The sequence below is a fragment of the Hemitrygon akajei genome, chromosome 26 (genome assembly GCF_048418815.1).
Source record: "Hemitrygon akajei chromosome 26, sHemAka1.3, whole genome shotgun sequence".
NCBI lineage: Eukaryota > Metazoa > Chordata > Chondrichthyes > Myliobatiformes > Dasyatidae > Hemitrygon > Hemitrygon akajei.
The window spans coordinates 15,406,853-15,430,347 of NC_133149.1; the positions used below are offsets into that span (position 1 = coordinate 15,406,853).

General features: G+C 44.5%; 1 protein-coding gene across 7 annotated transcripts in view; it reads left to right on the top strand.

Annotated features, from left to right (window-relative positions):
• Positions 1-23,495, top strand: part of LOC140716771 (rho GTPase-activating protein 32-like) — a 518,900-nt gene that overhangs the window by 179,244 nt on the left and 316,161 nt on the right. The gene's annotated exons all lie outside the window — the stretch shown is intronic.

Consider the following 23,495-nt stretch of genomic DNA (forward strand, 5'->3'; position numbering starts at 1 on the left):
ATATCCCTTCATGCCCTGACCAATCAAGAATCTTAAAAACCTCTGCCTTAAATATACATAAGAACATGGCCTCCACAGCTGCCTGTGGCAAAGGATTTCACATAAGGATGGAATTGTGGAGACCCAATTACTAGCACACTCGAACCGGCTGACAATTAGCCAACGTGCAGGCACAAAGGAGAAAGCCTGAGGGGGTTTCAGTACGTGCGAGTAGAGGCATCCGGTGGGTGAGCGAGGCTTTAAAGCAAGACTGTGAAGTTGGAATAAACTTTATCTCTGACTGCAGTTTACCGACTCGGTGTCGTTATTTTAGTGCTGCGTGTAGCACACCGCTACAATTGGTGACCCCGACGGTCCAAACGTTTTTGGACCGGAGATGACCGACGCCGCATCTGCTAATGCGGTTTCCTTGAAACTGCCAAGCTTCTGGACGCTACAACCTCACCTATGGTTTCAGCAAGCAGAAGCCCAATTCCACGTTCGGCAGGTAACCTCAGAGGACACCCGTTACTACTACGTGGTGAGCTCCCTCGACCAGGACACAGCAGCCCAGGTCGTGGAGTTCGTACAGTCTCCCCCGGCGGACGGCAAGTACAGGGAATTCAAAGCCCTGCTCATAAGGACTTTCGGGCTCTCCCGCCGCGAGCGAGCTGCCCGTTTACTGCACCTGGATGGCTTGGGAGACAGGCCTCCATCAGCTTTAATGAATGAGATGTTGTCTCTGGCCGACGGACACACACCCTGCCTCATGTTTGAGCAGGCATTCCTGGAGCAACTGCCCAAGGACATACGCCTGCTGCTGTCCGACGCTGATTTCAGCGACCCCCGGAAGGTGGCAGCCCGGGTGGACTTGCTGTGGAACGCCAAGAAGGTGAGTGGGGCGTCTGTCACACAGATCACCTGGCCACGCTCCCAGCAGCAAACCAGTCCAGGCCCGGCCGCAGAGCCCGCTAAACCCAGAGGCCAGGGTGTGGAGCCCAACGAGCAATGGTGTTTCTACCACCAGCGGTGGGGCGCAGAAGCCCGCCGTTGTCGCCCGCCCTGCCAGTTCCCGGGAAACGCCAGGACCAGCCGTCGCTGATGGCTATGACAGCTGGCCATCGGGATAGCCTCCTGTATGTGTGGGACAGCAGGTCGGGACGCCGGTTTTTGGTCGACACTGGTGCCGAGATCAGCGTCTTACCTCTGACGAGTTACGACACCCGCAGCAGGGCGCCGGGTCCCCCCCTGCGGGCCGCGAACGGCAGCACTATAAGGACTTATGGCACCCGTCCGGTGCAGTTACGGTTCGACTCCAGCCAGTTTACGTGGGACTTCACACTGGCCGCCGTAGCCCAACTGCTTCTGGGTGCGGATTTCTTGCGGGCTCACAGCCTACTGGTCGACCTGCCCAGGAAGAGACTGGTCCACGCCGAGACCTTTCAGACGTTCTCCCTGGGTGCAGCCCAGTTGCCAGCCCCTCACCTCGGCTCCATCACGCTGTCCGACAACGACTTCACCAGGGTCCTGGCGGATTTCCCATCGGTTCTGGCACCGCAGTTCGCGGCAGCCATGCCCCGACACGGCGTACAGCACCACATCCTGACCCAGGGACCACCCCTCCACGCCCGTACTCGGCGGCTTCCCCCGGACAAGCTCCGACTGGCGAAGGAGGAGTTCAGGAGGATGGAGGAATTGGGGATCATCCGGCGGTCCGACAGCCCATGAGCCTCCCCCCTGCACATGGTGCCCAAAGCGACAGGGGGCTGGAGACCGTGCGGCGACTACCGCAGGCTGAACGAGGCTACAACACCGGACCGCTACCCTGTGCCGCACATTCCGGACTTTGCAACAAACCTGCAGGGCGCACGGATCTTCTCCAAGGTAGACCTCATCCACGGATACCATCAAATCCCAATGCATCCGGACGACGTCCCCAAAATGGCTCTCATCACCCTGTTCAGTCTTTTTGAGTTCCTCCGCATGCCGTTCGGCCTGAAGAATGCCGCACAGACGTTCCAGCAGTTGATGGACGCGGTGGGACGCGACCTGGACTTCGCATTCATCTATTTGGACGACATCCTCATAGCCAGCAGCAGTCGTCAGGAGCATCTGTCCCACCTCCGACAACTCTATGCCCGCCTGAGTGACTACAGTCTAACAATCAACCTGGCCAAATGCCAGTTCGGGCTCGACACCATTGACTTCCTGGGCCACAGGATTACTAAAGACGGGGCAACCCCTCTGCCTGCTAAGGTAGATGCGGTCCGCCATTTCCCCCGACCCACCACGATCAAAGGCCTTCAGGAATTCGTAGGTATGGTCAATTTCTACCACCGCTTCCTCCCTTCAGCTGCCCGGATCATGCGCCCCCTGTTCGCCTTGCTGTCCGGTCCGGGCAAGGACATTATCTGGGACGAGGTGTCCGCCGCCGCTATCATTCAAACGAAGGATGCCTTGGCGAACGCCACAATGCTAGTGCACCCCAGAATGGACGTCCCTACCGCCCTCACAGTGGACGCATCTAATACGGCAGTCGGTGGGGTACTGGAGCAGCTCATCGCGGGCCGCTGGCAACCCCTGGCGTTTTTCAGCAAACACCTGCGGCCACCCGAGCTCAAATACAGTGCTTTCGACCGGGAGCTGTTGGCGCTATACCTGGCAATCCGGCATTTCAGGTACTTCTTAGAAGGTAGGCCCTTCACCGCGTTCACGGACCACAAACCGCTTACCTTTACATTCACAAAGGTGTCCGATCCCTGGTCGTCCCGCCAGCAGTGCCATCTGTCCTACATCTCTGAATACACGACGGACATCCGGCACGTCTCGGGTAAGGACAATGTCGTGGCGGATGCGCTCTCTCGCCCTAACATTCATGCCCTTTCCCAAGGGGTAGACTTAGAAGCGCTGGCAGAGGCACAGCAGGCAGATGAGGAGATCCCGAGTTACAGGACCGCAGTCTCCGGTTTGCAGCTCCAGGACCTCCCCGTAGGCCCAGGTGAGAGGACCCTACTCTGTGACGTCGCCACCGGCCAGCCCCGTCCCGTCGTCCCGGCACCTTGGCAAAGACGTGTTTTCGACTCCATTCATAACTTGGCGCACCCCTCCATCCGCACTACCGTCCGGATGGTCTCCAGCAGGTTCGTTTGGCACGGACTCCACAAGCAGGTCCGTGAATGGGCCAGAACGTGCATGCACTGCCAGACGGCCAAGGTGCAGCGACACACCAAGGCCCCGCCGCAGCAGTTCCACCCCGCCCACCGGCGTTTCGACCACATTCATGTGGACATCGTGGGCCCCCTGCCAGTGTCGCGAGGAGTGCGGCACCTCCTGACTATGGTGGACCGGTTCACAAGATGGCCAGAGGCGGTCCCACTCACTGACACCACCTCTGAATCTTGCGCCCGGGCACTGATCGCCACCTGGGTGTCCCACTTTGGTGTACCGGCCCACATTACCTCCGACAGAGGCGCCCAGTTCACCTCCAGCCTGTGGTCAGCGATGGTCAGCCTGTTGGGGACTTAGCTGCACCACACCACTGCCTACCACCCACAGTCGAACGGACTGGTGGAGCGTTTCCACCGTCACCTGAAGTCAGCTCTCATGGCCCGCCTGCGAGGAGCTAACTGGGCGGATGAGCTTCCCTGGGTCCTACTCGGCATCTGCACGGCGCTGAAAGACGATCTGCACGCTTCGTCGGCCGAGTTGGTGTACGGCGCACCCCTGGTCGTTCCCGGGGAGTTCATACCAGCCCCAAGGGGGCGAGAGGAAGAACCTGCAGCAGTCCTGGGCAGACTACGCGAGAGGCTCGGTGCCCTGGCCCCCATACCCACTTCGCAGCATGGGCAGCACCCGACCTGCGTACCCAAAGACCTGCAGAACTGTAAGTTTGTGTTTGTACGACGGGGCGGGCATCGCCCACCGCTGCAACGGCCCTACGAGGGGCCGTTTACGGTGATCAGAAACGACAGGTCCACGTTCGTGCTGGACGTTGGGGGGAGAGAGGAGGTTTTCACGGTGGACCGACTCAAACCGGCCCATGTGGACTTGGTGCAACCGGTCGAGTTTCCGGCACCGCGGCGCAGAGGCCGACCTCCCAAACAGGGCCCGGCCCAGACTGTGGACGTTGGGGGGTGTACCGCCGGTTCTGGGGGGGGGGGTTATGTGGCGACCCAATTACTAGCACACTCGAACCGGCTGACAATTAGCCAACGTGCAGGCACAAAGGAGAAAGCCTGAGGGGGTTTCAGTACGTGCGAGTAGAGGCATCCGGTGGGTGAGCGAGGCTTTAAAGCAAGACTGTGAAGTTGGAATAAACTTTATCTCTGACTGCAGTTTATCGACTCCGTGTCGTTATTTTAGCGCTGTGTGTAGCACACTGCTACAGAATCAGCTAAAAGACTCCACATATCACTGGACAAATGTTCCCAAAATGGCTTTAATTTATCAGCTACCCAGATGAAGACAACACTTGCAGCACACTAGGAATCTAAATAAAGTTTAAGAGTGTGCTTGTACCCTTTTAGCACAAATTTCAGTCAGTTTTATTCCAGGTCAACAATGGCCCTAGCACATCAGCTGAACTTGAATCCTATCTTAGAAAATTGTTCCCCTGAATACTGGAACGTGATTGTTGATTTCTAAATATTCCCCATTTAATGTTTTAAGATTGATCTGAATGTCACACACATTAACCTGCAATGAAAAGAGAAACCTAGTATTCCCAAAGAAGCCAAGAATAAGTTGTGAATGCTTTTCTGTAATTTGTAAATAGGCTTAGCAGTTGTTTCTGAACTATACCCACTTTGCATTTAATTTTTAAAACATACTCGCAGATTAAAGTGAAACAGTGATGTAATCTACTTCAGAAACTGTACTGGCCTCTGTCTCAACACTCTCCCTTCCACCCCCTTGCCTGGTCCATCTGTCTATTATTTCCCTCCAGCCCCCAAAATCTGGTTCTACTGATCCCCTACCAGCCTGTCTCATTCCTTCCTCTCTTTTTATTTCCATACAGTCGCATGCAAAAGTTTGGACACCCTGGTCAAAATTTCTGTTACTGTGAATAGTTAAGTGAGTAGAAGATAACTGATCTCCAAAAGTCATAAAGTTAAAGATGAAACATTCTTTTCAGCATTTTAACCAAGATTAGTGTATTATTTTTGTTTTGTACAATTTTTGAGTGGGGAAAAAAAAGGAAAGGAGCACCATGCAAAAGTTTGGACACCTCAAGAGATTTGAGCTCTCAGTTAACTTTTACCACGGTCTCAGACAATTAGCTTGTTAGGGCTATGGCTTGTTCGCAGTCTTTGTTAGGAAAGGCCAGGTGATGCAAACTTCAAAGCTTTATAAATACCCTGACTCCTCAAACCTTGTCCCAACAATCAGCAGCCATGGGCTCCTCTAAGCAGCTGCCTAGCACTCTGAAAATTAAAATAAATGATGTCCACAAAGCAGGAAAAGCCTATAAGAAGATAGCAAAGCGTTTTCAGGTAGCCATTTCCTCAGTTTGTAACATAATTAAGAAATGGTAGTTAACAGGAACGGTGGAGGTCAAGTTGAGATCTGGAAGACCAAGAAAACTTTCCGAGAGAACTGCTTGTAGGATTGCTAGAAAGGCAAATCAAAACCCCCGTTTGACTGCAAAAGACCTTCAGGAAGATTAAGCAGACTCTTTAGCAGTGACCTGCCCAAATATGACCTTCATGGAAGAGTCATCAGAAGAAAACCTTTCCTGCATCCTCACCACAAAATTCAGCATCAGATGTTTGCAAAGGAACATCTAAACAAGCCTGATGCATTTTGGAAACAAGTCCTGTGCACTGATGAAGTTAAAATAGAACTTTTTGGCCACAATGAGCGAAGGTATGTTTGGAGAAAAAAGGGTGCAGAATTTCATGAAAAGAACACCTCTCCAACTGTTAAGCACGGGGGTGGATCGATCATGCTTTGGGCTTGATCTTCTGTAAAACACCGTGTTTGTTTTGTTTGTTTTTTACAAACACCGTCTGTGGAAAAAAAAAAGCTGAAGATGAAAAGAGGATGGCTTCTACAACTGGATAATGATCCAAAACACACCTCAAAATCCACAATGGACTACCTCAAGAGGCACAAACTGAAGGTTTTGCCATGGCCCTCACAGTCCGCCAACCTAAACATCATCGAAAATCTGTGGATAGACCTCAAAAGAGCAGTGTATGCAAGAGGAACCAAGAATCTCACAGAACTAGAAGCCTTTTGCAAGGAAGAATGGGCGAAAATCCCCCAAACAAGAGTTGAAAGACTCTTAGCTGGCTACAGAAAGCGTTTACAAGCTGTGATACTTGATAAAGGGGGTGTTACTAAGTACTGACCGTGCAGGGTGCCCAAACTTTTGCTTCGGGCCCTTTTCCTTTTTTGTTATTTTGAAACTGTAAAAGATGGGGAAAAAAGTAATCTTGCTTAAAATATTAAAGAAATGTGTCATCTTTAACTTTATGCCTTTTGGAAATCAGTTCATCTTTTACTAAGCTATTCACAGTAACAGAAATTTTGACCAGGGGTGCCCAGACTTTTGCATGCCACTGTATACTGGCCATCTTCCCTCTCATTCTCAGTGCTGATGCAGGGTTTTGAACTGAAATGTGCTTCCATAGATACTGCTTCACCTGTTATGTTCTTCTGGCAGTTTATTTTTTTGCTCCAGATTCCAGCATCTGCAGTTGCTTGTTTTCAAATGTAAGTTTATTCACTGATGCAGTCAGTGAAACTTGGCAGACAATTTCCATAGAGCAACTTCCAAGCACATGGTGAATGAGGAATAAATTTTAGGTGGGACATGACCGATAATTCCTTCTGTTGTCTGTGCAAGGGTGCCATGGGATCCCCTATGTCCATCTCAGACTCATTAGGATGTTTAAGTGTTGTATTGAAGCAGTAGACAATCTTGGCTTGGAATTAACTGAAATAGCAACAGAGGCATTTCAGTAATGGCTTTAACAGTGTATGACTACAGACAGAGAACTAGTGGTACGGAATATGCCTTGGATCAATGGGATCAAATAGCTTCCTCCTGTGCTGCAGTGATTCTACGAATGGTGAAACACTAACTCAGTGTTGCACTGGAGTGTCAGACTGCATCTTTGAACTCGTGTATGGAATAGGATTCAAACACAGAACTTTTCTACTCTGCTGCTGGAGTGCTACCATCAGAGCCACTCAAATATCACATGCAAGTAGTTCTGGGAAGTGCCTGTACCCATTTAGCATTTGAATTTTGTGAGATGAGTCAAGGCCAAAGCAATCTGTTCCGCTGAATCTAGTATTGTTTTCTCCAGTACTTGTACACTGATTGCAGTATGCATTTTTCTATAGCAATTTGCAAACCTTCAACTCTGATATCTGCTGCAGTTTGAGATCAACTAATTACTTTTTAAAAATACAGGTCAACTTGTAATCCGGCACGATTGGGACCTGAGGAGTGTCAGATTAGTGAAAATGCCGAATTACAGAAGGATCACATTAAGCAATAGCTAACTGCCTTTAGAAAGCATGTAAATCAGTACAAGTTGGATAATGAAACAGAAATATTAAATGAGTAGAAAGTGAAATTTTATTAAAGTAATATACTATACAGGCACAGATAAAATAAATGGTACAGGTAAATGTACTGGAATTATACAGAACAGTTGAGCACTTCCGCTTTTAAAGTGAGATGTTTAATATACCTTCAGGCAAAGTTGCATGTCTGCAAGTGTGGGGTTGTCAGGATCATCAACATCTTCATCTTGAAAAATGAGTGAAGCATCAGGAGCTGGTGCTGAAACTGGCACAACAGTTTCTTCAAAAACTGTTGATGTTGGTGGCAGCACATCTGGGTGAGCAGAAGCAGAAGTCGGAGAAAGGACGTCTTCTATATGCCACATTTCACGCGACTGCCAGGCGGCCGGGGATTCGACCCTGGGCTCTTCCTTCTTCACTCGCAGTTACTGAGTGAATCCTCGTTAGTTTCTTTTCCTCCGCTTAGTAATATGCTTAGATTCAGCGGGCCGCCACATCTGATCTGAGGTCATAGGTAGAAGAGAATGGAGCGTCGGCCAAGCGACACCAGAGGACAGTGCGTGACTGCCGGTAGGCGGGCGAGAAGGCGGACCGACCCAGCGCACGCCAGCTCCCCCACCATTGGCGGGTGAGATGGGTGGGTGCCAGGCGCCTGTGCCTCGTGCAAATGATATTAATAAATGCAGGAAAACAAGCAGGAATCGCCTGTCTGTGCTTACCAGAGCGTGCTGTTACGTATCCCGTAACTGGATCACTTACCAGCAAAGATAGAGAGGTCCGCTGAAGTCTGAAGGTACCATTTTCAAACGTTTTTATTTATAAAGGGGCACAAAAGTAAGGTTAATACAAACATTCAGATAACATACGTCGTCAATACTCAATCTAAAGCGCAGGGATAGTACTAATCAATAAGAAATAAGCTCTATCGTTGTCTAGGGGTTAAACGATTGTCCGATGGAAATATAAAAGTCTCGCCAGTTCATGGAGGCTTTTTGCCGCTTGAGGGACCGCTGGGTGTTCACGGGTTGGAGAGAGAAAATAAACTTGCCAGCCTTCTGGACTCAAAGCGTGAGATCGAGAACGGGAGTTCCTCGTTGTCAGTCCGAAATCCTTTTCGGGGTTATTAGCCACTCGATTCCCTAGCTAGGGGATCCAAATCACACGTGGCTTCCGAGCAGCTTCCCGTTATTACGAGAGGAATGAGCGGTGGTTTCCATCTGGTGCGTCGCTGGAGTACCGCCTCCAGCCGTCTCCTTTTTATCATGACTGGCAGATTTGTAAATGTCAATCAAGGTAGGGTGATACCATCCCCACACCACATTGCCCGAGGGTGTCCATGTCCCTGATAGCTGGCACGTACTATAGAGTTGCAATTCACACAGGTGCCTCTAAGAACAATGGTCAACTCCGTTGCATTGTCTCTCATTTCCTGGGTCCAAGACCCGAACTAATAGCGATCTTGCGATTCTCTTGAAGGAGGAGGCTGGTCCCGCACCCTTCGGCCCCTCAGAGCTGTGATACATTCATAACAGTGCCAACACGTGAATAGTTGTGGCGCAACCAAAGCAATGCACAACAGATTGGTATGGTGGCTCGGGAAATTTGAAATTACATTTGCGCGGAAAATTTGGAATAAGTGCCGGATTATCAAAGGAACCGGATTACAGGTGGTCAGATTAGTGAAGGTCGACCTGTATCAACCTATCATCACCTCTAAATTCCAGTCAAAGCATAAAAACTGTAGTTGCTGTGTTATTGTGAGCAGTTTGGGGCTCCTTATCTAAGAAAGGACGTGCTGACATTGGGAGAGAGGTCAAAGAAGGTTCATGAAAATGATTCTGGGAATGAAAGGCTTATCATATGAGGAGTGTTTGATGGCTCTGGGCCTGGACTCGCTGGAAATTAGAAGAATGAGGCGGGGGAGATGTTGTTGAAACCTATTGAATGTTGAAAGGCCTAGATGATGTGGAGCGGATGTTTCCTATAGTGGGGGAGTCTAGGACCAGAGGGTACAACCAGATTAGAGAGACATCTGTTTAGCATGGAGATGAGGAATTTCTTTAGCCAGAGCATGACGAATCTGTGGAATTCGTTGCCAGAGGCATTTGTGGAGGCCAGGTCATTGGGTGTACTTAGGCGGAGGTTCGTCAGGGTATGAAAGGTTACAGGGGAGAAGGCAGGAGTATGGGGTTGAGAGGGAAATTGATCAGCCATGATAAAATGGCAGAGTGGACTCGATGGTTCGAATGGCCTAATTCTGCTCTGATGTCTTATAGTCTTATAGTATTATAATGGACTGCTATCATTGCCTTCTTGCATAAGGTCAAAATTAAAAAAAAACAATTAGTCAATAATCTGTTTTTTGAATCAGCCTCTGTTGGCCCAAATGGATAACATAACACAAGCACAAGCAACTGGCGCAATTTACAAGCTTTGCTCCGTAGTAGCTATTCTCCAAACCTTTGAGCTTTCAGTTCATCTGCCATTTCCTTGTCCCCCATTACTCTCTCTCCAGCATCATTTTCCAATGGCCCAATATCATTATCTTCTTCTTCTGCTATTTCCGGCTGTTTAGACACATCTAGGCGTATTATTGCCCTCTGCAGGATGTACAATTAATTACAGAATTTCAGGAAACTCAAATTCTCAAATATAAACTAGTCGCACGTAGTAACAGAATAATAAACTTTTCAATTAGATGGTGGTTCTCTTTGTAGCCAAACAAAGATTTAATAGAAAAACAAAATACATTTAAGTCAGTCAGCCTCTTGAGCAATATTCTTCTTTCAATTTTATATCGATTACAACTCAGCAAAACATGCTGAACTGTCTCTGGACTACCACAGTCACATAATCCAGTTGGATATTTACCTATTATCTCTAAGTAATAGTTTAGCCCACAATGGCCCAACTTAAGTCTTGTTAATTTCACCATATCGCTATGATTTTAAAAAGTAACAGTCTGAAACCTTTTTAACTAGAGGGTGACTAGAAAAGAAATGCCTTCCCTTTAATTCATTTTTCCAATCTTCTTGCCATTTCTTCTCTATGCCTTTTTTACCCTACTTCTCAATTCTGCTCTGCCTAGGGGTATTCTAATTCCTATTTGCCTGCTCTGTAAGGAAGACTTCGCAATGCCATCCACAATTTCATTTCCCTCCACCCCAGCATGCCCAGGTATCCATGTAAATCTAACTTCACAACCCTTCTTCCCTACTCTAAACAAAACTAAGAGCATCTCAATAACTATGTCAGGACGAGCTTTTGATTTATTCCCTTTTATAGCCCTAAATCTACTCTTGCCTCTCTCTTACTCCATAGATCTGAAAAAAAAACTTTTGGTATCCTCTTTGATATTATTGGCCAGCTTACCTTCATATTTCATCTTTTCCCTCCTTTTGGCTTTTATAGGAGGACCTTCTCCTGTTTCCTACCTATGTCATTGGTGTCACTATATACTAAGACTTCTGGCTGCTCGCCCTTCCCCTTTAGAATGCCATGGACCCGATCTGAGATGCCCCTGGCACCTGGGAGGCAACATACCGGGTGTGTTCAATCACGTCCACAGAATCTCATGTCTACTACTTTAACTATGGAATTTCCTGTCACTATTGCAGTCCTCTTCTCCCCCTTCCCTTCTGAGCTATAGTGGCAGATTCAGTACCAAAGACCTGGTTGCTGCGATTTCCCCCTAGTAGGGCCTCCCTGCCCCCCCCCACCCCAACAGTATCCAAACAGTTTACTTGTTATTGAGAGGAATGGACACAGAGGTACTGTGTACAGGCTGTCTCCTTTCCCTCTCCTGACAGTCATCCAGGTACCTGCCTGATGCAACTTGGGAGTGACTGACTACCTCCCTGTAGCTCCTATCTATCACTTCCTCAGTTTGCCGTATGAGCCAAAGGTCTTTGAGCTGCCGCTCCAGTTATCTGCAGCGGGTCTCTATGCTAATTTTGTTCATTTACAGTCAAATAAAAGAACAAAACAGTTTACACCGGATGAATTCCCCCCATCGATAAGGGCATCAGGCACTAATACACAGTTTTATAGTACTGCACTAGTATTGGTAGTCTTCCAATTTGTTCTGTACAGTCGGCCCTCCTTATCCGCGGGTTAAGGGCATATAAAACACTTAAGAAATTAACGTATTTCAATAATTAAACCACTGCATTGCTTAGTAATAATTATAGCTTTCATTGTGACAGGGCCTTTCACATGCTCCATTATTCTCACTTTATCCTTTAAAATTGTTCCGATCGTTGACCGACTGTAGCCTAACGCTTTCACAATGACCGATGGCGTTTACCTCTTTCTGATCGCTTTATTATTTCCACTTTATTTTCAATCGTGATTGTTTTCTGTCAATGGAACAGAAACACTGTGTGTGGTGGGTCCCGAGCTCCCCTGCGTCCCAAAGTCCACTGCACTGAGCGAGGTTAAGTAAGGGACTTGAGCATCCGCGGGGGGGGGGGGGGGGGGGGGTCCCGGAACCAATCCCCTGCGGATAAGGAGGGCCGATTGTATTTCACTTAAATGCATAGTTTGTTACTAAGTTAAACAGTTTGACTTTTTAAATACCTTTTTAACTATTTCCATGAAACTTTGGTTAATTTGGGCAGCTGCTTAATTGGGCCAAAATGTACTGGTCCTAATGTGTCCTAATTAACCACTGTATACAAAAATTAAGTAGTGCAAAAAGAGAGGGAAAATAGGTAGTGGGATTCTGATTCTGATCAGTGGTAGTAATGTTGAGGATCTTGTTGATTCTGATGTCCAACCATTTTGGCTTGGTTATATTGTTGGGCATGGTCATTGCCTGGGGCATTTGTGCCACTACTGTTATTTGCCAGTTATCAGTTCATGTCTCGATGCTGGCATGTACTGCTTCATTTGCTTGTGAGCTGTAAATAGAACTTACCATTGTGCAGTTTTCAACAAACGTCTTCAGGTCTGTATGGTATAATGGTGTTGATAATTTGTTGGGTCAAAAATGCTGCCCTAAGTTCCTGTAGTTGACGGTCAAGTGCTGTCTTGATGTCAAAGGTGGTCAGTCTTGCCTCACATCTAGAATTCAGATTATTTTGTCAGTGCTTGGAGTAAAGCTGCAACAAGGTCTTGTACCTTTAATTCAAATTGCGCATTAATGAGGAAGTTATTGGCAACTATCTGTTAACACTATCACTAGCTTGATGCAGAGTTGACTCATTGGACAGTAATTAACTGGATTGGAATTGTCCTGCTTTTGTGAACAGGGCATACCCGAGCAATTTTGCTTATTGTCAGATAGATGCTAATGTTGAACAGTGCTGCAATGACTTGGCTAGAGGCACAATTAATTCTAAGCTCGGATTTTCATTACCACATTTGGGAAATTGCAGAAAAGTGGAGAGAACAATGGAAAACATGAGGATGAACATGCAAGAGGAGCAGATGTGATTCAAGTTTATCATTTGTGGAAAATAGCTGCATTGTTAAATGGGAGTCAGGTCTTCTATGATGAGAAATTTATTGTTTTGTAGCTGCAGCACAGGACATTGCTAAAAATTACTACATAAATAGTGCAAGCAAAATGTGGTAATGTTCATGGTGTCAAAAACTATTTCGAAATCTGTTGATGGAGGGGAAGAATCCGTTTCTAAATTGTTGTGTGTGGATCTTTAGGCTCCCCCTGATGGTAGTAATGAGACTAGGGCATCCCCCAAATAGTGAGGTCCTTAGTAATGAGTGCAACCTTCTTAAGGCACAATTTCTTGAAGATATCCTTGCTGATGGGGCAGGTTGTGCCCATAATGGAGCTGGCTATGTTTACAGCCTTTGGCAGTGTCTTGTGATCCTGTGTATTGAATCTCTGTATGAGGGCATGAGGCAGTCAGTCAGAATGCTCTCCATTATACATCAATAGAAATTTGTGCAAGTTTTTGGTGACACACCTAATTTCAAATGACATAGCGCCACTGGTGTGTCTTTTCATGATTGCATCAATGTGTTGGGTTCAGGATAGATCCTCTGACATGTTGACACCCAGGAACTTGAAGCGCTCACACTTTCTACCGCTGACTCATCAGAGGACTAGTATATGTTTTTTGTCCATCCTGAAGTCTACACTCGTTTCCTTAGTCTTGCTGACAATGAGTGTGGGGTTGTTGCGACACCACTCGACCAGCCGATCTATTGTGATTGAAAAGTGAAAAGAATAAAAACTGCCAATGCTATAAATCTTAAAATAAAAATAGAAAAAGCTGGACATATTCCACTGGTCAGGCAGCATTTGTAGGAAGAGTTAAATTTCTTTGGTTTTTGCAGCTGCTTCCTTCTGTTTATCTGGTATGTCATTTGTTTTATTCCTGAGTCATTCTGATTAGTGCAATTCATCTTGAATTAGATATGAATTGTGGTTTCTTTTATAGTTTTTTTGGGCAGTCATCATGATGATTCCTAGCCTAAAACCATTGTTAGTTTTTTAAAATCATTACAATGCCTTCACAATTGCTTTCTGGAAAATTGGATGGCACCTCACCCACAGTGTGAGGTAAAGAAATCTCAAGGCTTCATAGCATTCACACCAGGACCACCAGACTCAAAAGCAGTTGTTTTCCCCACACAGTAAGGAGTAACACCTCCACCCAGTAATCCACCACACCACTACTTTTATCATTTCTCGTCAGTCACCTTATGGACAGACACTCCTTTACTTCGCGTCACTTTATGGACATACATTCAATCTATGCATGGAAGCTATCTTATGCATTTATATTTGTTGTGTGTTTAAAATTATTGTGTTTTTTAAATCTTATTATGTGTTTTTTCAATATGCTGCATTGGATCCGGAGTAACAATTATCATGCTTTCCTTTACAGTTGTGTACTAGAAATTACATAATGACACTAAACAATCTTCAATTTCATGAAAATTGAAAGCCACAGCTGCCACATATCTAAATCTGAGTGTATCCAGCCTTTTTGAAAGAAATCTTATTTAAATATGGTTGCATGAGGTATGTTGACTTGTACATCGGCACATTGCATAGTATCAGCAGGAGTATGAGGTAACTTTATTGGGGTCATTATTCTGTTGATAAGCTGGTTATAACTCAAGTACCGTCACATATTTATTTCACATCATAAGAGGTACAAACTGACAAGGGCAACTGTTTGCCTGCTTTTCAATTCATCATCTGTAGATCCAGTAGGGACCTCTGCTTTGACACTGTGCCCTGATTTTGAAGTTCAGCATTGCAGTGCCTTACATAGTGAAAGCCTTCTGCTTGTATTAGTGCTAACCTGAAACAATAGTGCACACAAAATGCTGAAGGGACTTAGCTTGCCAGGCAGCATCTATGGATGAGACCCCTTATCAGGATGCTGTTTGACCTGTTGAGTTCTTCCAGTGTTTTGTGTGTGTTATTCCAGGTTTCCCACATCTGCAGTCTCTCTTGTGTGACATGAGACAATGACGTGAATACTGATTTCTCCTTCTGATATATAAAAAAAACTCTCCTCCTCTCCTCTTCTTCCATTCCCAACTCTGCCCTCTTACCTCTTCTCATTTGCCTATCAACTCCCTTGGATGATCTCCTCTGTCCCTTTCTCCTATGGTCCACACTCCCCTCATATCAGATTCCTTCCTCTCTAGCACTTTCTTTCTTACCCTCTGACTTTACTTATCACCTTCAAGCTATCTTCCTTCCCCTCCCGCCATCCTTTTATTCTGGCATCTTTCTCCTTCCTTTTCAGTCCTGAAGCATCAACTGTTTATTAATTTCCATAGATGCTGCCTGACCTGCTAAGTTCCTTCAGCATTTTGTGTGTGTTAACACGAGACAATATCTTGATGCCAGTAACAACATGAGGGCTCTGTTATGAGCACAGCTAGGTAGAGCTTTTACTATTTTGGAGGGAGACACCACTGTATTGTGACTCAAGCCTCACTTTTGTTCGCCAGATGAGCTATAGGACATCAGATAAGCTTCCCAACACAGTAAAAATATAGCATGAAACCCTAACACCAGCGAGACAGTAATTTCTTCAAAATTGGGAGTGGGTTTTCCTGAAGCAACGGAGGTCTGTAAGATTTTTGGTACTGCAATTTCACAGGAAATAATTCTACACATGGAGTCAGAGGATCTTTAAGCACTGAAGCTCCACAAGGTTGTGTCCTCGTCCCCTTATTCTATACCCTCTATACTTATTGCGTGGTCAGATTCTGTTCTAACTCAGTCTACAAGTTTGCTGATGATACCACCATAATGGGCTGGATATCAACTAATGATGATTTGGAGTACCATGAAGAGAGAGCTTAGTAACCTGGTGTCATAACAACTACCTTTTCTTCAATGTCAGCAAAACATTATCTTCAGAAAGAGGAGCTGTGCACATGCTCCTGCCAATATTAATGGTGTTGAGGTTGAGAGGATTGAGAGCAGCTACTTCTTAAGAGTGGACATTATCAACAGCCTGCCCTAATCATGGCCAAGAAGTTCACCAAAGCCTCTACTTCCTCAGGAGTCTAAAGAAATTTGTTATGTTCCTGGCAACCCTTGCTAATTTTTATTGATACATCATAGAAAGCATCCTATCTGGATGTATCATGACTTGGTATGGCAATAACTCTTAATTTGACTGCAATTAATTGTAGTGTTGTGGACCACAACACAGAAACTAGCTTCCCCTCCATGGACACTGTCTATAGTTCTAGCTACCTCAGTAAAGCACCAGCATTTTCAAAGACCTCACCCATGCCAGACAGTCTCTCTTCTTCCCTCTTTTATTGGGCAGAAGATACAAAAGCCTGAAAGCATGTATTAAGCTCAAGGACAGCTTCATCTCTGCTGTTATAAGGCTGTTAAATAATTCACTAGTGTAATAAGATGGACTCTCGACCTCTCAATCTATTTGTTGTGATTTTGCACTCTGTTTAACTGCACTGCACTTTCTTTGCAGCTGTTACACTTTATTCTGGATTGTTATTGATCTACCTAATTCTGCCTCAGTGCACTGTGTAATGATCTGATCTGTATGAACGGTATGCAATACAAGCTTTTCACTCTATCTCTGTGCATGTGACAATAATAAATCAATTCTACTTTTATGAAACTGGTCAAAGGCTTCATTGAGCAGTATCTGACTAATTACCTAAGATGAGAACTGAGATCTTAATGAGGGTAAAGTACAGAAAATTTTGAATATAAACAGACAAGTCTCTAAGAACTTTTAATCACCTAGAATCATCATTCCTCATTCATTTCATCCTGTTGTTTTCAGCTACCTTTTTTCCTGGCACCCTATAATTAAGCAGTGCCTTCAGCTGCAGTTGGTAGTCATTTTAATTTTGATAATATCAGTGAATTCAAAATGGTTAAAGATGAAGAAGGAATTTTTTTATGCCACAGGTAAATTTTGAATCCAGCATCAACAAAGCCAATGAAGTAGCTACTAGATTTTCAAAAACTGAGCCTGAAGATCATCATCTAGGTAATTCCAGATCAATAATGGCGATTGATTGGAGAACCTGGGAGCAGAGCTTCACTGCCTGAAAGAAGTATTTCAGGAATGGGTTCATAATTAGGAAGTTTTTGCTGCAGAGAGTCTTGGTGTTTTGCTGGAGGCTTGTCTTCCATCAGGTATTATATGCTGAAAGTGGCCTGTGTGGTGAGTTTAGTGGCTTTCTGCTCACTTGAAATCTGTTGAATTATGTACTATACTATGGGTACTTCAATCTTCAATCCACAGCCCAGCCCATTTTGACCATCTAACTCTTTGTCCTGTCCAACTTCATGTTGGACCCATAGCCCCACATTCTTGAATAGATGCTCCTGTCTCTTCCATTTTTTTAAGTTTGTGAACCCCCATTTGGAGGAAACCAGTTGCCTTTGCCTAGGGGAAGGTGCTTAAAAGAAGGCCTCACAGCACAAAAACTTCTTCATGCTTGGCTTATCTGTAATTGTTCCAGGGAACAGGGCAGTCACCTGAAATCTTACTTTTGGAACACTGGGCTGCAACTGAATAAAAGAAGCTTCTGCTCAAGGAGAGCAAACTCTGGAAGAGTGATGTTATACAATTTGCTAACTTTTTTTAAGCATCCGAAGGAGGTGGCATATTATGCAAGTTAGCTTTTCCAGCACCCTTCTGCCTTATTAGTGAATTCCAACCATTATGCAAAATATTTGACTATTTCAAGTTAATAGTATGAGGATTAGGGGGATTTGCAGAAATGACAGAAAAGAATAATAGAAAACTAAATGTATAAGGCAGCTGTTCTGCCTTTATGTTCATGCTGGTAGAAAAAGAACTATGCAGCTTTGTGGCCCTGCTGGCCATAGACTTTCAAGTGAACAGATAAACCATGTTAAATGTCATTTTCATTTCATCCACTCTTTTGAACTAGATGAAAAATATTTCTTTATCCTTCTACCAATTATTTTAAGTATATGTCACTTCTTTGTTGATCCCATCTGTTAAGGGAAATGGTTTTTCCTACTTGTGCATAATTTTGTGCATTTCAATGAAATCTCTCTCCCACTTCTTCTTTCTTGCCAATCTTTGCTTGTTATCATTTTCCAGGCTGGGCTTCATTTTAAAAAATCTGTCCTGCACTGTGCATTGCATCCACTTTCATATAAAGTGACAGAAATGCACATCCAAACCCACAATCTAAGCAGCATTGTATACAATTTTAGCAGTGTATAATTCTGATTTTGTATACCTTGGCACTAAATAGTTTTTTAACTACCTTTAATTGACCTTTTGTTATCTGTAAGGAGTTGTGGATATATACTCTAACATGTATCTGTTGCTCCATGCCTCCAAGTATCTTCCCATTCCCATTCATTGTGTATTCTCTTGTCCTGTTGCATCTATCCAGATTCAATACTTTTCACTTTTCTGGATTAAATTCCATTTACTCCTTCCCAGTGTATCAGCGGTGTATACCTTTTTGCATTCTAAAATTTGCTAGATCCACTGCATGGCTTTTGTCATGTTGCCTACATTTACATTAAAATCATTAATATTGATTGCACAACGCAAAAGGACAGAGTTCTGAGCTGTTTAGAACTTGATGGTTTAAAACAAAAGCAGTCACTGAAATGCACAATGATCTTTATTCTTTGATTTTTGCCACTAAGCCAATTTTGGGTTGAATTTTCCATTGTTCCTTGGATCCATTCACCCTCATCTGGGTTCTGGTTCCCGTACTCCCTTTGCACTCACCATGTCCCAGTTCCCATACTTTCTTCATATTCATTGTGGCCGCACTTCCTGCCCTCCCTTTAAGCTCAACAGTTCACTGGCAAATCCATTATAATACTATGATTTTTTTTATATATAAAAAGAAGTGAATTGAAAGCACTTTAGGATATAATGGTTTGTAAAAATCTGCCGGTCTGGCACCACCGTAGAGTCATCTTGTTATGCAGACGGGAAATGGATTCAGCATAACCCGTCCATGCAGACCAACATGTCTACCTGAGCAAGTGTGTGACCTATCCCTCTAACCTTTCCTATCCATGTACCTGTCCAAATGTATTCTAAATACTGTAAATGTTCTGTCTCTAGTAGCTCGTTTCATATACCCACCACCCTTTGTATGGAAAATCTTTCTCCTCTCACTATGAAACTATGCCCTCAAGCTTTAGTCTCTCCAGCCTCAGGTCTTGATAACTTCTTCACCTGGCTGCACTTATCCTAAACAAAATTTCATGCTTTTGTTCAACTTGTTAACACATTTCACTGTATTCTTCGAAGCACATGATAAATAATTGAATCTGAATCTAAGCTACATGCTGGCATCATACTGCTCTTTTATAAAGACAGGCAGCAACTATTCCTCAGGAATGTTACCCATGTCCTCTGCAGAATAGTCACCATTTCAATTTTAAATAGAATGTTCTCTTAGCTATTTTAGTGGATTCTGGTTAATTGAGACACATCAGGACCAGTACATTTTGGCCAAATTAAGTGGCTGCCCCAATTAGCCAAAGTTTCATGGAAATAGTTAAAAAGGTATAAAAAAAAGCCAAACTACTGTTTGTCACAAGTTGTGCATTTAAACAGTACTATACAACTGTATTAGCTCCTAAACATGAGAAATTCTGCAGATGCTGGAAATCTAAAGCAACACACAGTGTTGGAGGAACTCAGCAGGTCAGACAACATCTATGAAAATGAATAAACAATTGACATTTTGGGCTGAGACTTACCTTCAGGACTGGAAAGGAAAGGGGAAGATGACAATAAAAAGGTGAGGCAGTTGGAGGGGAAGGAGGATAGCTAGAAGGTGATTGATGAAGCCAGGTAGGTAGGAAAGGTAAAAAGAGCTGGAGGGGAAGATCTGAGGAGAGGAGAGTGGACTATTGGAGAAAAGGGAGGAGGAGGGGTCCCAGGGGGAGTTGATAGGTCGATGAGAAGAGAATAGAATAGATAAGAAGAGGTAAGAGGCCAGAGTGGGGAATAGAAGAGGGGAAGGTGAGGGAAAATTAGTTTTACCAGAAGGAGAAATCTATATTCATGCCATCAGGTGGGAGATTACCCAGACAGACTATAAGGTGTTGCTCTTCCACATTGAGGAGGCCATGGACCGACAAGTCAAAACTGGAATTGAAATGAAAATATTTGGAAGTTTTGCTTTTGACGGATGGAGTGGAGGTACTCAACAAAAAGGTCCTCCATGAAGCAGTCTTCCAATTTATGACGGGTCTCACCAATGTAGAGGAGGCCCCATTGGGAGCACTGCATACAATAGATGACCCCAGCAGATTTGCAGATGAAATGTTGGCTCACCTGGAAGGACTGTTTGGGGCAATGAATGGAGGTGAGGGAGGAGGTGAAAGGGCAGGTTTAGCACTTTGACCACTTGCAGGGATAAATGCCAGGAGGGAGATTAGCGGGGAAGGATGAATGAACAAGGGAATCGTGGAGGGAGCGATCCCTGCGGAAAGCAAAGGGGAGGGGTATGTAAAGATATGTTTGGTGGTAGGATCCCTTTGGAGATGGTGGAATTTGTGGAGAACAATGTGTTGGATGCAGATGCTCATGGGGTGGTAGGTAAGGACAAGAGAAATTCTTGTCACTGTTAAGGCGGCAGGAAGATTGGGTGAGCACGGACGTTTGGAGGAAATGTGGGTGAGGGGCAGCATCAATGGTGGAGGGGGAAAAGTTTAAAAGGAATATTGGGGGGGGCTTCTTCACGCAGAGAGTGGTGGGAGTGTGGAATGAGCTGTCAGATGAAGTGGTGAATGCAGGCTCACTTTTGACATTTAAGAAAAACTTGGATAGGTATATGGATGAGCGGGGATTGGAGGGGTATGGCTCAGGTGCAGGTCAGTGGGACTAGGCAGAAAATGGTTCGGCACAGCCAAGAAGGGCCAAAAAGCCTGTTTCTGTGCTGTAATGTTCTATGGTTCTGTCTCTGATGTCCTGGTAGTGAAAGCCGCATCCCAGGAACAGATGCAGTGGAGATGAAGGAACTGCATTTTTACAGGAGACGGTGGGAAGAGGTATAGTCAAGATAACAGTGGGAATCAGTAGGTTTATAAAAGAAGTCAGCTGACAGTTTGTATCCAGTGAGATCAAGAAAGAGGAAGAAGGTGTTAGAAATGGACCAAGTGAATTTAAGGGCAGGGTGGAAATTAGAGGCAAAGTTGATGAGCTCAGCATGGGTGCATGAAGCAGCAGCAATGCTGTCATCAAAAGTAGTGGAGGAAGAGTTGGGGAATATTACCAGGCAAGGCTTGGAACATGGACTGTTCTATGTAGCAAACAGAGAGGCAGGCATAGCTGGGGCCCATGCAGCCTGCCCTCCCCTCGAGTCTGGAGAAAGTGGAAGGAGCCAAAGGAAAAATTGTTGAGGAGGATGACCAGTTCTACCAGATGGAGGAGGAGGGTGGTGGAGGGGAACTGGTGGGTTCTTTTTTCCTTTGAGAAAGAAGCAGAGAGCTTTGAGGCCTTGCTAGGGGAATAGAAGTGTATAAGGATTGAACATCCATGGTGAAAACACGGCATTCAGGGTTAGGGAATTGAAATCTAGTGAGGAGACCGAGGGCATGAGAAGTATTGTGGATGTAGGTGGTAAGGGACTGAACCAAGATGTATAGAATGGAGTCGAGGTGTGAGGACACGACTCCATTCAGTGGAGCAGGAGTAGGCAGAGACAATGGGCCTACCTGAACAGTCAGGGTTTGTGGATCTTGGGTAGGAGGTTGAGGCGAGCACTGAGGGGTAAGGGAGCTATGAGTTTTGTGGCAGTGGATGGGAGTTCCTAATAGTTACTGATGGAGGAATTCAGCCAGTGTACGCTGCCAACTTCTTTTGATTGACTGTAATGAACAAAATCAGTGCAGGTGCCTAGTGCAGACAATGGACTGCCTTCATTGCCTTCTTGCATTAAGTAGTGTTTTTTAATTTGGTGGTCATTGGCTCAAATGAATAACAATGCAAGTGACACTATTTAAAAACTTTTTGCTCTAAGCACAGTGTAGTGTCTAATTGCCACACAAATATACACGACTGACACTAGTTAGAAACTATTCGGTAACAGTCTCCTGTCCCAATTAAGCAGCATGGTGTCCCAAATAAACAAAGGGAATCCAGGCTATTTTCTTGATTAGTTTTTGTTCTTTAAGAGGTGTTCCAAACAAGCAGTTGCCCTGATTAGCTGATGCCCAATTAATTGGAATCCACTATTTATAAAACTTTATTCTGGTTTCCTTTAATTTTAATTGCAGGTCTTTTTTCACTTGTTCTGCTTCTGTTTTAATTTCACTTTTGTGCTTCTTAAGTATTCTACGCTATTACACTTAACATCTGTCATAAACTTCACTGTTTCCTCGTCTTTCACTCTGTTGTCTCATTTGGAGGATCTAAATTTGCCACTCCCATTCAATTTGTTTGACAGAGTATGCTTGAATTCCTTTAAATGCCTTAAATTGTGCTAACCCTGATTTACCTTCAGGTAGCTATTTCCAGTACAAATGCTGAATGTTTGATTGGTAACTAAAGTTTACTAGTTTTATACTTGAGAAATTTTCATCTTCAGCCCCTCTGAACTTTTTGTGATAGAGCTGAAAGTGATTGCAGCGATTGCTCAGAGAGGTCACAGCTGTTTGAAGAGTTTTGTTTGTTTAGTCACTGGACATGTTTAGGCATTACTATTTTGAGTTTTTGTCACTATATTTTGTACTTCATTTTCAGACAAAAACATTGAGACAATTTTCTGCTAGCATACTAAATTTTAACATTTTGTGGTAGTTCTTGTTAAATGTTAAGTCTTAATAAATCTGAAATCTCATGGTACTTTTGCATCATTTTAATGTTTAAAGGTTTGTTGACAATGATGTTGTGATGCCCTGAGCTCGCTTTCTGCTTTGGAAGTGAAATTAAAGCAGTGCTAAGGAGCATTTTTTAGTTTGTCATTATGACCTTGTAGCACTCATCATTGTCATATAAGCTGCCAAGTTTGAAGATGTTGCCTTGGCCCCGCTTGTGGACAAGCCAGAGCTTACTGAGATTTGCCAAATTTCAGCTTGAGGATTAGAAGTTTCAGGAAACACCTTTATTTTTTGTTGTCAGAGCAGTACACTCAGTGTAGCTATATGAAAGAAATTAGCTATCTACTTTGTATAAATGACTGAATATTCATTAGTACTTTAGTTATGAGTTGAAATGGGGTGGGTCAGCCTACATCTTAAGGATATACAGCAACAAATAAAACCACCTTTTTCACGTAGGTAGTATAGGTTGTACAAGTCAGAACTAGTTTTGCAGTTTGTTTTTGTTAAATTGGTCATCACGCTTGGCTTTTAAATTGAACCCATCATGCTTTGCAGTCTACAATAATTGCTTGGATATTGGACAGAGCTACTTGGTTATATCATTAGAGATGTGAATATTTGAGAGGTGAGAATACTTTTAAAAAAAACACAGTAACAGCAATAGAACTATTTGAAGGTGAAATGTAGAATTCAGAAGAAATAGTGGAAGAAT